This window comes from Zootoca vivipara, chromosome 9 (assembly GCF_963506605.1).
Source record: "Zootoca vivipara chromosome 9, rZooViv1.1, whole genome shotgun sequence".
Lineage (NCBI taxonomy): Eukaryota > Metazoa > Chordata > Lepidosauria > Squamata > Lacertidae > Zootoca > Zootoca vivipara.
This window is the reverse complement of record NC_083284.1, coordinates 9258730-9272731: the sequence shown is the minus strand read 5'-3', so window position 1 is coordinate 9272731 and position 14002 is coordinate 9258730.

Here is a 14002-nt window from a genome sequence, read left to right as displayed (position 1 = left end):
TCCAATGGCAAGAAACCACACCTTTAACTCATTGCAAATTTCAGGCATTTCAACACATGAGATTTAAAGCATTTCTTGGGCCTAAATCACTTCACAGTGGGCACCATAAAATGCTACATTGCCCTGAGTGCTCTTTCAGATTAGATATGCATTCTGATTCACTCTTTATTCTATCTTAATTGGAGATTGTATATTTGCATAATAGTACTGGAGAGGATGAAGGATGGTTTAGGATTCATGCGTGAAAAAATGCCGTTGGTGCAAATCCTGATGGCTCCTTTTTATTTTTAAATTCTGTGGGTGTGATGGGTATTGCCGAACTCTTGTGGCATTTGCATATTTTTACATTAAGGCTTTAATATCCAAATTGAAGATATAACGCACTGCCTATGGGGACACAGACTGAGCATTTGAGGAAAAGGCAAATCAACTTTAAGATGGATTATGGCTTTAAAAAAGAAAAGAACGAAAGCCATTTTGCGTAATATGAAGTTCATGATTACCATAAGATTGCATTTGGGGTGCATTAATGTACAATATGATGCATTAGGCTGATAAACAGCACAGCTTCGAAATTGGCAAATATCCCCAAGTAAAGCTGATGCTTTCTGTAACTCTTTTCCGTACTTCAAGCACTCACTCTGGAGTGTATGTTGATGTAAGATACTGGACATTTTTATAAGGCTTTCGGTGCTCAAAGCATTTCACCAATGGTGCTGTTGTAACTATTAGCAAGGTAAGGACAGAAGAAGAACCTTATGGATCAGGCCAGTGGCCCATCAAGTCCAACATCCTGTACTCACAATGACCAGCCAGATGTCAGGCTTGTTGAATCTCTCCCTCCCCTCCCGAGGGTTTCAAGGAGACGAGAGAAAACAAGAAGGCTTTTAAGTATGATTCATTCAGTCACTGCGGTAACAAAGAATTCCAGTCTTTACACCATGATGGAGTTGCTCACTCTGGCTCCTCCTCCCTTCCCCTTCCCCAGCCCCTACAGAAGCCTCTTATTGAAGTCTGTCTATTGAAGAGTTTGCTGGCTGCTCTTTCCCCTCCCTTAATTCTCCCAATTCAGCGTAGCTTGGCTGCTCACCCATCCCTACCTCACTGTCTTCCTCATTGTTTGGCTGCAATTCAAATCTGTCTCTCTCCGCCCTGTCAGCTACAGGAGAAGGGGGGGGGGGGGAGAAATCCCCACCATCCCTCTGCCTCTTCATTCCAGTCCCTGACACCAGAAGCCTATGGGAAATGCACAAGCAGGAGCTGAGCGCAACAGTGTTCTCCCCTCCTGTCGTTTCCAGCAGCTGGTATCACATGTCAGCATCATTGGGCATCTGTTGAGACCCATACTTCCAAACGGCATTGGCCGAGACCCATTGTCTTGCCAAATGCAAGGAGCTTTGAAGACACTCAATCTCAGGACGCAATACAGTCAAGAGGCTTAGGGTCATATTGCATTTGGACCTGAGTTGTCACAAATTGCTTGTCTGGTGCTGTTTTGTTCCCACTTTGTGGTCCCTGTGTCCTCTGCCAACATGGGCTTTGAAGAAACTCGATCTCAGGACGCAAGGGAGAAATGTGCTAAGAGGAAGGCACGCTTGGCAAATCCATACCCAATGATCAACTCCTGCCCAATGTCCACACTGTGGAAGGAAGTGTGGATCCAGAATTGGCCTCCACAGTCACTTACGGACTCATTGTTAAATCAGTGTTTATGGAAGACAATCTTACTCGGCTACGAGTGATCGCCAAAGAGAAAGAGAAGAGGTTCTTTTAGAATGAGATCAGAAGTAATACAAAACACAAGTGAGAGAGAAGATTAAAGATTTTATTCTAAACAGTAAGCAATATATACATACCAAACACGCACCTCAATCTGCCACTTGGAAGCCCTCAAAAAGCAGCAAAGTGACTCCCCAGGTAGCCTTAGGTTGCATGAGGGCCGTCAGTCTGTGCACAAGCTTCTCTCTCACCATGCCCCCAAACCATCTGATTCACAGCTAGTTAGCCTATGTGGCTTGCCAACTGACTACATGCAGATTATTCATTAGCCACCCTTTCCCAGTGTCTCACTTTCTCCAAACACCTCCAACATCAAAGAAGGTGCTCATCACTATCTCTTCCTTCCAACAGATTAGGACATTAAAGGCTGTTCTCAGCCATCAAAGACTGGAACAAAAGATAGGGGAAAGGATGGAACAGGGGGCAGGAAGGATAACCATGTCATATCACTAACTCCTTGAAATTAAAAATATATTCTGGATAGATCTGCCCATACACCCACACTGACAACCCCCAGAGTCCCCAGCTCCCCCCCCACTCTCCTTTGCTACTCCTGCTTGACCACCTGCCCTATCCCAGTGAGTGAGAAGAAACAGAGGCAGTAAGAAAGATCAACAGCCTCTACTCGGTTTGACCCCTTTCTCTGGGAAGTCATTGTCAAGGACTGGGGTGCAGGCAGCAATCTAGAGTGAGTCAGGAGGTATGAACTCAGAGTCAAGACCAGAAACATGCTGATTCTCAGGTAGACCTTGTTGCTTAAGCAATATTCTGCTGTGGCAGGAAGCCCTTTGATACTTTTGTGGTCCTCCCTGCCCTGGAGCAGCAAAAGGCCAGCCCAAGTGGAGAGAAGTCTAGACGTTTCTTCACTGAGTAGCCACAGTGACATGAGTTGCCAGGTGGGGCAGTGGTCGGTACTGTGACATCACCAAGTGGTTGCAACTGAGAAGAGCAAGTTCACATCCTATTGCCATCCTCTGTACCAGGAAAAACAACCAAAATGCCTCATTTCTCCCATGGGGCATCAAACTTTTCCTATTATGCCACCTGTGAAATTGGCTTAGCCCTAGTTAAGTTAAAAAGATCAAAATGCACTGAAATAGCATTTCTTCAAAAGCTTCTGCTAGGCCTGAGAGATATAAGTCACAGCTCAAGTGTTGGTCCTTTATGCTTCTGACTTGCATCCAGATGTTTGCTGCAGAACGGAGTTCTGTTCTCTAAGATAACAATAACAGCAGTGTTTCCTTCCACTTTCCCCGCAATCTAAAATGGCATCAGCAGAAGAGCTGCTGCACATGACAGTCGGGCAAAGCAAGCTGTAGATAAATGGGAAACTTTCAAGAGATGGAAGTGCTGCTAAGAATTTCTGAGCTCCCTTGAGGCCCAGGGAAGATAATGTGCAAATCTCAGACGGTGCCGGGATATGCTTAGCTTTCAAGTGAGAAGTGATGAACATGAGAGTCCTTATAAGTCGGTTGAGCCTGTTATAAGAATTTTAAGGTCTTAGTTATATAATAAAAAAGGTCAAGGGACCCCTGACCATTAGGTCCAGTTGTGACCAACTCTGGGGTTGCGCGCTCATCTCACATTATTGGCCGAGGGAGCCGGTGTATAGCTTCCAGGTCATGTGGCCAGCATGACAAAGCCGCTTCTGGCAAACCAGAGCAGCACATGGAAACGCCGTTTACCTTCCCGCTGTAGTGGTTCCTATTTATCTACTTGCATTTTGATGTGCTTTCGAACTGCTAGGTTGGCAGGAGCTGGGACCAAGCAACGGGAGCTCACCCCGTCACAGGGATTCGAACTGCCGACCTTCTGATCAGCAAGCCCTAGGCTCAGTGGTTTAGCCCACAGCGCCACCTGGGTCCAGTTATATAATAAATGTTCATAAATGTACAAGGCAAACACGTACATAAATATATAAACCAATGACTAAAAACAGAACAGAAAAAGTCCTGAAACCGTTTTGACTCTCCCAAATTGACCTCAAATATTTCTCTGCAAGGAGGAAGGAAATGGGAAAAGCTTTCCAATTGTCTTTGGACTGTAGGGGCTTACACCTCCCTTTAAATACAGTCTGGCAAGGATCTGTTAAACTGAGCACACTATCAATATGCATAAGAGATTCAGGAACTATGTATTTACCATCTCAAAGGAATGGCCAGGCTACCCAGGAAAGGCATTATCAGGTATCCTGGCAGACACACACTCAAATTTTTGCTGGGGACCACCTCTTTCTGTGATGTATGTAGGATGTATGGAGGGGTGGTCTTGAGCTCCAGGGCAGGGAATTTCAAATTGTCTATATAAGGGCAGGCACACCTTGGTTCTGGGTCCTTCTCTTTTCTCCTGTGTGAGAGAGAACACCCTGTCGCAACAGCCAATAAAGATCAAGCTTATTAGCTGCTTTGCTTCTCAATATTCTCTGGCTGGCCTCTGTTGTTTTCTCCTACCGATGGAGAACCTACAAAGGACTTTATGGGGGCTCTTGTATAGCCCATAAGGGAATGAGGGCAGGTTTTGTTTATTACAAGCCTGAAGGCACAAAGCAGTTGGATAAAGTGAAGAGAAGGATCATCCCGTGCCTTGGCAAGTGCTACAACTCCATGGTTGCCTGAGGAAATTAAGAAACCTTTGGAAGAAAGAAAATAGATAATTTCTTCCCAGGATGCAAAAATGTGGCATGATGACTGGATGATGTGCTCCTGTTTTTGTTGCATGTGGCCTTAGATGTCGTTTCCTGATAATTCTAATCGTCTGCAAGAATGCCCGATGTTATCTACTCACTGATCTATCTTTTGCCGATGGCTCCCCTGCTAGTACAGTACTTGTGATTGCTTGCATGGCACTGCAACTCATTTATAGTTGGTCCTGCAGGGTCTCCAGAAATTCGCTCTCATCCCTCCCCAACTGCCCTGCTTCTCTGCAGGCTTCAGCCATGAACAGTAAAATAAAAATATACATCATATTGTTTCTGCCACATATTTTTATTAATTTTCACATAAAGCATATTACATAGTCAAACATTTAATCTCACTACATTTGTTGTATTTACAATTTATCTTTTACCTTGTCTCCTAGTCTTGATTCTCAAATTAGAAATTCAACTTAACATTAAAGACTTAAACTTAGAACTTAAAATTATAAATTCATCTGGTTGCACGGTATAACATTCCTTATAGTTTCAGTCCATTTTCGGTTTTCTTCATGTCCTTATTAAACCTTTATATTCTTACTTATATACTTATATCTTCTTACTTAGACCCCTTTTTGTTTATTTGTTTGTTTGTTTGTTTGCTTTACATTGTATTTGTATTTTCTATCTGTATATCCAATAAAGATTTCTAATTTGTTGTTGTGGATTCATTTCCTTCTGTGAGTAATTTCTGATTAAATATGTTATTTTAATTCTACTATCTTGTCTATGTATGTTACAAATTTTCCCCATTCTTTCATATACACCCCGCTGCCTTGCTGTCTTATTCTCAATGTTAGTTGTGCAATTTCCATGTACTCCACAATTTTCTTTCGCCAGTCTTCCACTGATGGAATTAGCTCTTGTTTTCAAACCTGAGCTAGAATTACCCTCGCTCCTGTAGTCGCATAAAGGAACCATTTCACGTCATCTTTCTCAACATCTTTTCCCACCATTCCCAACAGGAATGCATGTGGCTTCTTTTTATTGTATATTTTAAGATTTTTTTAATCTCATTATATATTGCCTCCCAATATTTCTTGACTTTTTCACAGGACCACCACATGTGTATAAAGTTGCCTTCCTTAGACTTGCATTTCCAGCATTTCGTATCTCCTGACTTGTATATTTTGTGTAACTTAGTTGGTGTAAGGTACCACCTGTATATCATTTTATATATATTTTCTTTTAAGATTGTACATGCCATAAATTTAATTCCTACATTCCAAAGTTTAAACCACTCTGCATACTCAATATTGTGGCCAAGGTCCATCGCCCATTTGATCATAACGATCATCATATTGTTTTAGTAAGCAAAGCCCTAGTTTTGGTCTTATTTTCAGGGTGTGTCAATCCTCTATCATTTTCCTTTTTAAATACATAAACTGGCTCTCTGGATGATTGAACAGCTGGTGATTCTAAGCCATGGACTCTTTTTACAAAGAGAGCCACAGTTTGGTGCAATGGACAGCAAAGCAAGTGGAGCCCCAAACTCTTCATAGTTCTCCTCTTCACATAGCTGCCAAGTCTCCTGTTTTCCCCAGGAAATCCCTGTTTTTCCAGCTGTTCCTAGCTGAAAAAATGGATTTTTTTTGTCCCCCCCCCCCAGTTTATTCTGGCACGGCGGCCATTTTGGAACTGGGCGGAGCATGCTCAGAAGCGACTTTTGATGCTGCTCTGCCCAGTTCCAAAATGGCTACAGTGCGACTTCTGGCGTGGCAGCCATTTTGGAACTGGGCAAAGCAGCATCAAAAGCCACTTCTGAGCATGCTCCGCCCAGTTCCAAAATGGCGGCAGCGCTACTTCCTGCCTGCTATTTCCGGCCCGGTCCCTTATTTCTCTGACAGCAATTTGGCAGGTATGCCTCTTCCACAAAGTTTGCACATAATGTGTTTGCCTGCTACAAACATCCCTTTCTTGGCAAAGGTTTGCAGCTTGATTTATCTCTTCTGTTCTTCTGTTTGCTCAGAAAGTAATAAGTTTCCACTTGGTGGAGAGATTAAGCCATCTGGGTGAATTTGTGAAAAGCACGACTCTGCCATATGGTGAAGGAAAGGTACTGTGTCTTCATTCTTTACCCTCCCCCCATGCACAGCTTTGGGGAAGTAAATATCTCCAGTTTGAAAATGTCACCAGAGCTTAGTTTGAGATTATGGTTGTTGAGGGTACCCAAGTTGACTAAAGATGTGGCAAAGAAGAATGGAGGCTGCACCAGTTCATGAGTATATGGATCAAACCAGCAGATCGTTGGGCCTCCAAGTGCCCCTGTTCTCTGGGGTGTGGTGGATGACCATTGCTCCGAAAAGTGTGGTCAAAATTAAAGGGTTCAGGAACTCAGACCAGACGAAATTTCATAAAATCATACACAGGCTTTACTAAAAACAAAACTCTACAAGAGAGAAAAACTCCAAATACACAGATTAAAATAGCTCAGAAGGTAAGAAAACAACAAACGCTAATTTATCCAGCTAATAAACATAAACGCTTACACTTCAATCTCAGTAGGCTGAGCAAAGGAACTTTACTAGATGCTGTCAAAAGCCCAAGTAAATCCAGGTTTTATGGGAACTTAGATCATGGGCATTCACCTCTTCCACCCAATTACCTTGTGACACCTGCCTTGAATCCTTAACGGGAGACAGCTGTATGCAAGCTCATTATTTCTGATCGTCTAACCCACTCCCATAAACCAGTTTAAAAGGGGGTGATATCACCACACAGGGAGAGTCCTGGATTTACAAAAGCCATCCCAGTTTCTGATTTGAACCCGGAATGTCCCACTTTTCCTTTGGACATACCTATTTTCATCTGAGAAATGTTGGAGGATATGGAGTTATGTGACCCCCGAGCCAAGGAGATAAGTAACTATACAACCTTTAGAAGACAGGTAGCCCTGTAGGCATTTTTTAATGTTGAATGTTTTATTATGTTTTTATATATGTTGGAAGCCACCCAAAGTGGGCTGGGGCAACTCAGCCAGATGGGTGGGGTGGTATTATTATTATTGTTGTTGTTGAATAGGACATCCCTATTTTTGTTGGAGAAATGTTGGAGGGCATGAGATCGCAAAGGTGCAAAAGCTCAGACTATACACACAACTGGACAGCAGCAACAAAATTATTAGTTCTGTTCTTCTTCCTGTTCAGCAGGTTAGGTAAAGGGGACCCCTGACCATTAGGTCTAGTCGTGACCGACTCTGGGGTTGCGGCGTTCATCTCGCGGTATTGGCTGAGGGAGCCAGCGTACAGTTTCCTGGTCATGTGGCCAGCATGACAAAGCCACTTCTGGCGAACCAGAGCAGCACATGGAAACGCCGTTTACCTTCCTGCCGGAGCAGTACCTATTTATCTGCTTGCACTTTGACATGCTTTCCAACTGCTACGTTGGCAGGAGCTGGGACTGAGCAACGGGAGCTCACCCCGCCACAGGGATTCGAACCGCCTACCTTCTGATCGGCTGTGGTTTAACCCACAGTGCCACCCGCATCCCTTGCTCAGCAGGTTATCAGGGGTCAAATATATTGCCCGTGATGGTCACTTCCTTCCACTGTAACTTCCATTTTGGCCCCCACCAATTCTCATATCCTCCTTCTCTCTGTCTGAGCTACCCTCCTCTGCAGGGTTAGGCAAAAGGCCCCATGTGACCTTCATGGCACATTTTTCCTGTCCTAGGCCTATGATGATGTTCCATTGTGTAACTCTGATGGGTCACCTGACACTTAGAGCTCCTGGTTCCATCCCTGCTATCCCTCAATAACATTGCCTCCTGACACTAAGTTACCTTGATATCAAAATTTGACATGGCTCTGTTGAACAAAGAAGACGATCTCCCATGGATCTCCCATGATGTAACTCTGTTTCTCCTGAAAATATTGGACCCAAGGAAGAGTCCAACCACTGAATTTGGGCCGACTTGCTCAGGGGCAATACCATTTCAGTTTTGTTCCATGTACCTATATATATTGGGTTGGATCCAAAGATTCCCGTGTTCCAATGGAATGAATCTTCTTGTGATAGAGGAAGATAATATTTTGGATTCAGGCCATTGTGTCTTTCCCAGATCATTTTTTCGCTCAGTAACAGAATTCCTGAGGTGTTAGTTTTGATGCTTCAGAACCGAGACCAGGCTATGGGGAGAAAACATACTTATTTTTTATTCTAAAAGCCCACTTATGTGCACAGCCATAAATTTATCTGGCATGGAAGCTATTGTCAGTATGTAGCCTCTCACTCTGTAGATTGTGCAAGTTTTATTGTCCGTCTTACAAAAGTTTCCTTTTCGCTGTTCTCTTCAAGGACTCTCTAAAGTGCTCACAAATGTATCCGCTTCTTGTGAGTACTAAATTGCTAGTATAAAAAGGAAACTATTTCTGAATGTATCCTATAAATTACCGGAATAATAAATGAAAAGAAGGCACCTGTCAACACATCTGTTTTCTTAGTATCTAAAGTAACTGCTCAAAAAATAAGTCAGCTTTGCCAACAAAATTGTGTTCAAAATTATAATAACAACAATAAAAACTTTATTCTTTGTACCCCTCCCAAGTTATTTATCATGAGTTGGTTCATTTATATATTTCATTTTTAATTCCCAGAAATTGGATTCTGGAGGGGGGGGGGACCCCACAGAGAATACTAGAATGTAATGGATTAGCACTGCAAGTTTTGAATGATAATTAGAAACACGACAGCTTCCAGGCTGGTATGTCCTGTTTCGCTGCCCTGCCACTGCTGCTGCCACTTGAGTTTCCCATCCTGCTGCTGGACACAGATTTTGAGCAAGATTTCACTGATTTCTGGCAATATTTCACCTGTGGCCTTATCCTGGCTAATGGCTTGGCTGGCCGTATCAGCTTCTTCTTCTCTTTTCTCTTTTCTTCCATTTTTAATTTTCATTTTTATGTTAACATTGGGAACAGAAAAATTATAGCACCCCTGCTTTCAGGTTTATTGCTTTGCACTTAACTTCTTGGTCTCAATGCCTTGATCATCATGCCACACAAGCTGAGTTCAATTACCTCTCTCCTCATCTCCACAGGAGATTTGTGGAGGGAAGGTAGCTAATGTCGCAATGCTCCTGGCTGCACCACCCTGCATACCTCCTATGTTTCATTATGGTTTGTACAATTGCAGTGGGAATGGAATGATTTAAATGAAATCAGCTGTGTCCTGTTACAGGCTATCAGATGCAGCAGAAGAGGAAACAACAGAAAGACACAGTGCAAAGATTTAAGATATCACCTTACCAATGGGAATAAAAGTGGAAAACCAAAATACTGGAGTGGGTAAGGATGCAGTAGATCTCAAGAAAACCCAGGCCCTTATCCTAGGATACCCTAGAGTGGTGCATGCTCTGGTTATCTCCCTCTTGGAATGATGCAATTCGCTCTATGTGGGGCTATCTTTGAAGATGACTCAGAAACTACAACTAATCCAGAATGTGGCTGCTAGACTGGTGACTGGGAACAGCCACTGGTACCATATAACACCGGTCTTAAAGGATCTACATTGGCTCCCAATACATTTCCGAGCACAATTCAAAATGAGAGCCTTATGGCACTGAGAGCCTTCTGGCAGTTCCCTCACTGCAAGAAGTGAGGTTACAGGGAACCAGGCGGATGGCCTTCTCGGTAGTGGCACCCACCTTGTGGAGTGCCCTCCCATCAGATGTCAAGGAAATAGACAACTATCTGACTTTTCGAAGACATCTGAAGGCAGCCCTGTTTAGGGAAGTTTTTAATGCTTGATGTTCTATTGTGTTTTTAATATTCTGTTGGGAGCCACCCAGAGTGACTGGGGCAACCCAGTCAGATGGGCGGCGTACAAATAAAACAACAACAACAACTGCTGGATCAGACAAATTGTCTAGCATCCTGAACCTCAGTTATGCAAGATTCCAGCTTCAGTTATTGGCATTTCCCCAGCAGGGCTGTCAACAAGTAATGTCTGGAATCCTGTTGGACCAATATTGAACTAGGTGAACCAATAGTCTAAGACAGCTTCCTGTATTTCCCCAGCAGTCAGCCAGATACAACTTGGAGCTCCACAAAGAGATCATGAAGGCAATAGCCCTTCCACATGTTAGGGAGAGAATGATTCACTTTCTGCCCAGTGTTTTGCCAGCTGCCATTTATATGCTTTTACTGCTGCTTTTACCTTCATTAATTATTTCAATTTCTTGCTGTGAGCTGCCCCGAGAATTCACCTCGCTAAAATACAAAGAAAAACAAAGACCAGTGACAATGATTTAAATGCATCACTAACAGGAGACTACCTAGAAGGGCAGTTGGATCTGTGGGCGACAAGGGAGTCAAATAATGGAGTAATGGAGGAAAAGGAGACTGTCGCCGTATTTTCATGCAGCCCACAAAATGAGGTGGAAGACAGAGAAGGGGGTAGGTAATGTGGTGGCTCAGAGGAAGAGAGAACTATGCAATCTTGCAGTGCTTCCAACGCCACCCACTTTTGGTTCCAGCTCCACTCACCGTTGGCTACAGCCCCCAATTGACTTTTTCAAGGGTCTCCAGAGGAATAATATTCTTTACCCCTGCTCTACGTGCACAGTGTTCTGCAGAACATTTTTTTGCAGGGAGGGCTGAACAGTGGAGACTCCATGATTCATGTCCCACTTATGAATTAATTGCAGAAAGGGAATAAGTGTGGGAGAGGCAGAAGCAGTTAGATGTTTCTGTTCTGTAGACTCAGTGACCTTGCACACTTTCACAGACACACCAGCTCTTGTCTTAGTGGCTGACAAGGAAAAAAGCAAGCTGGATGCTTGACTAGGGTGCTTCAGTTATCGACTCACCCAGGGATTTAAATATGGCACTTGATATTCCACTTTACTTTGACAGGTTACATTTCAGAAGATGGCTTTCTTAGTTCCTTCACCTGTGGCTGGGTAAGTGATTGACTTGCTGAGCAGCGATTCATACGGCTGATTGTGGTGGCCATTTTGTGTGCCTTGAGTTTATCGGATCAATGAACTGCAGCTGCCGTGGGAATGGAAGTCTAGCATGCAGGCATGCCCTTGGAAGGACTTGATAGTTGTCACTTCACATCACGGTGCACTTTAAAACAAATGATAAATTGCACATTGTAAATAAAATTTTATGGCTGTAACCAGTACTTTTTCCTGGGGGTATGCATACCCCTAAACATTTTGTGAATCTTTGTACTTTTGTCCATTTACTGTATTTATTTTTCCTGATTTGAACTATAAAATGGTGATCTTCTTGAGTCAAAATGAGAGTTCCCCTAAACATTTTTTTATATATAGAAAAAAGCACCTGGGTGTAGTACCGAATGGTATAGTTTCTGTAAAATATGCAGGGATTTATCATATGTAAAATGAACCATGGAAAGAGAAGAAGGGGAGTCATTGATATCTTAAGGGTGTAAAAATGAGTACTTTAAATTGTAAAACAGAATATATATATATATATATATATATATATATAGAGAGAGAGAGAGAGAGAGAGAGAGAGAGAGAGAGAGAGAGATAGATAGATAGAGGTTCCCATGGGATGCGGGTGGCGCTGTGGGTTAAACCACAGAGCCTAGGGCTTGCCAATCAGAAGGTCGGCAGTTCGAATCCCCACGACAGGGTGAGCTCCCGTTGCTCAGTCCCAGCTCCTGCCCACCTAGCAGTTTGGAAGCACATCAAAGTGCAAGTAGATAAATAGGGACCGCTCTGGCGGGAAGGTAAACAGCGTTTCCGTGCGCTGCTCTGGTTCGCCAGAAGCGGCTTTGTCATGCTGGCCACATGACCTGGAAGCATAGCTGCCAAGTTATCCCTTTTTTAAAGGGATTTTCCCTTATGCTGAATAGGCTTCCTCGCGAGAAAAGGGAAAACTTGGCAGCTATGCCTGGAAGCTGTACGCCGGCTCCCTCAGCCAATAATGTGAGATGAGCGCTGCAACACCAGAGTCGGTCACGAGTGGACCTAATGGTCAGGGGCCCCTTTACCTTTTATGTAGACATGTAATTAAGACATGGTTGCTATGTTCTATCTCCACAATGCCTCTGAATACAACTGCTGGAATGGCAAGCTAGGAGAGCGCTTTTGCACTCAGGTGCTGCTTGCAGACTTCCCATTGGGACATTGGCTGGCCACTGTGAGAACAGGATTCTAGACTAGATGATCCAGCAGACTCTTCTTATGAGGAAGCAACGGGCTCTGCATACTGCTCCACTGTTCAACTACCATCAGGAAAAGACAAATTAATCCAACTTTGGTTCTTGTCACCTTTGCATGTATTCATTAGGAAAGTCTGTTCCATCACATTACCACATTGATGTGCATTAAATAATAATAATAATGAGACTAAGAATAACCCACACAGAAATATTATGTAGGGCAAGCAACTTAGACTGATCCCCGAGGCGCTGCCTTTAAAAACATTTCCTTGTCTGTTTCATGGGTAATGGCCACTTTGAGCAGTGGGAGAGCTGAATTGCTGCAACAGAAATTCAAAATGAGGTCACAGATGTTCCCAGTAGAGACAGGGACCTTCTCTACAGCCACAGCAGGAGCTGCTACTGTCCAACAGCTCGACAGCGCCCCCAAAGGCGCACTCCTTTATTGTCTCATGCCAACCAGTGTATATGATTTTCAACTCTCCACCTACCATTTATTGACCCAGCTGCCTTGATAAGCCGGTATGGCTCAGCCAAGGCTACCAAGTAAACTTCATGGCTAAGCAGGCATTTGAAGTCAGGTCCCAATGCATCGTTCAACAGGGGATTTGCTGCCACCGGATGTAGGGTGGCCATCAACTTGACAAGTCCACTGAGGACTGGCTATGCATATTATCTCTAGGATCAGAGGTAATATGCCCCAGAATACTAGGCACAAGGTATCACAAGGAGGAGGGTGCCACCATTGCACCCATGTCCTGCTTGTGGGCTTTCCATAGGCATCTGGTGGGTCACGGTGAGAACAGAACAATGGTCTGATCCAGAAGGACTCTTGCAGTGGAATTTGCTACCAAGGAGTGTGGTGGAGTCTCCTTCTTTGGAGGTCTTTAAGCAGAGGCTTGACAGGCATATGTCAAGAATGCTTTGATGGTGTTTCCTGCTCGGCAGGGGGTTGGACTGGATGGCCCTTGTGGTCTCTCCCAATTCTATGATTCTATTATTCTTATTTGCCGCACCATATTGGGCTCTCAACAAACACTATAGCTCTCGGTTTTCTGTGGGTGGTAATATTGGCAGCACTGCTGATTATAATATTTTGACAGTTATGGCTCTATCTTTGTAAACATAGCTTGACTGGATTTTGTACTTTTGTGGTTATAGATCTTATATAATTACAGGTGTGTGTGTGTGTAATTTGTCACTTGTCTTTTGGTTTGAGTGTTTCTTATCTCACAATATTGTATTGTGACTGTTCCCAGCTCTTAATGTGTTGTGAGTGGAATGTTTTCCAATGACAGCAGCCTGTAAATCACTCAAAAGATTATGTTATGTGAAAAGGTCTCTGGGGGTAATGTAACGCTTTATGAAAACTAGAGAGGATGAGGCTTCTTTA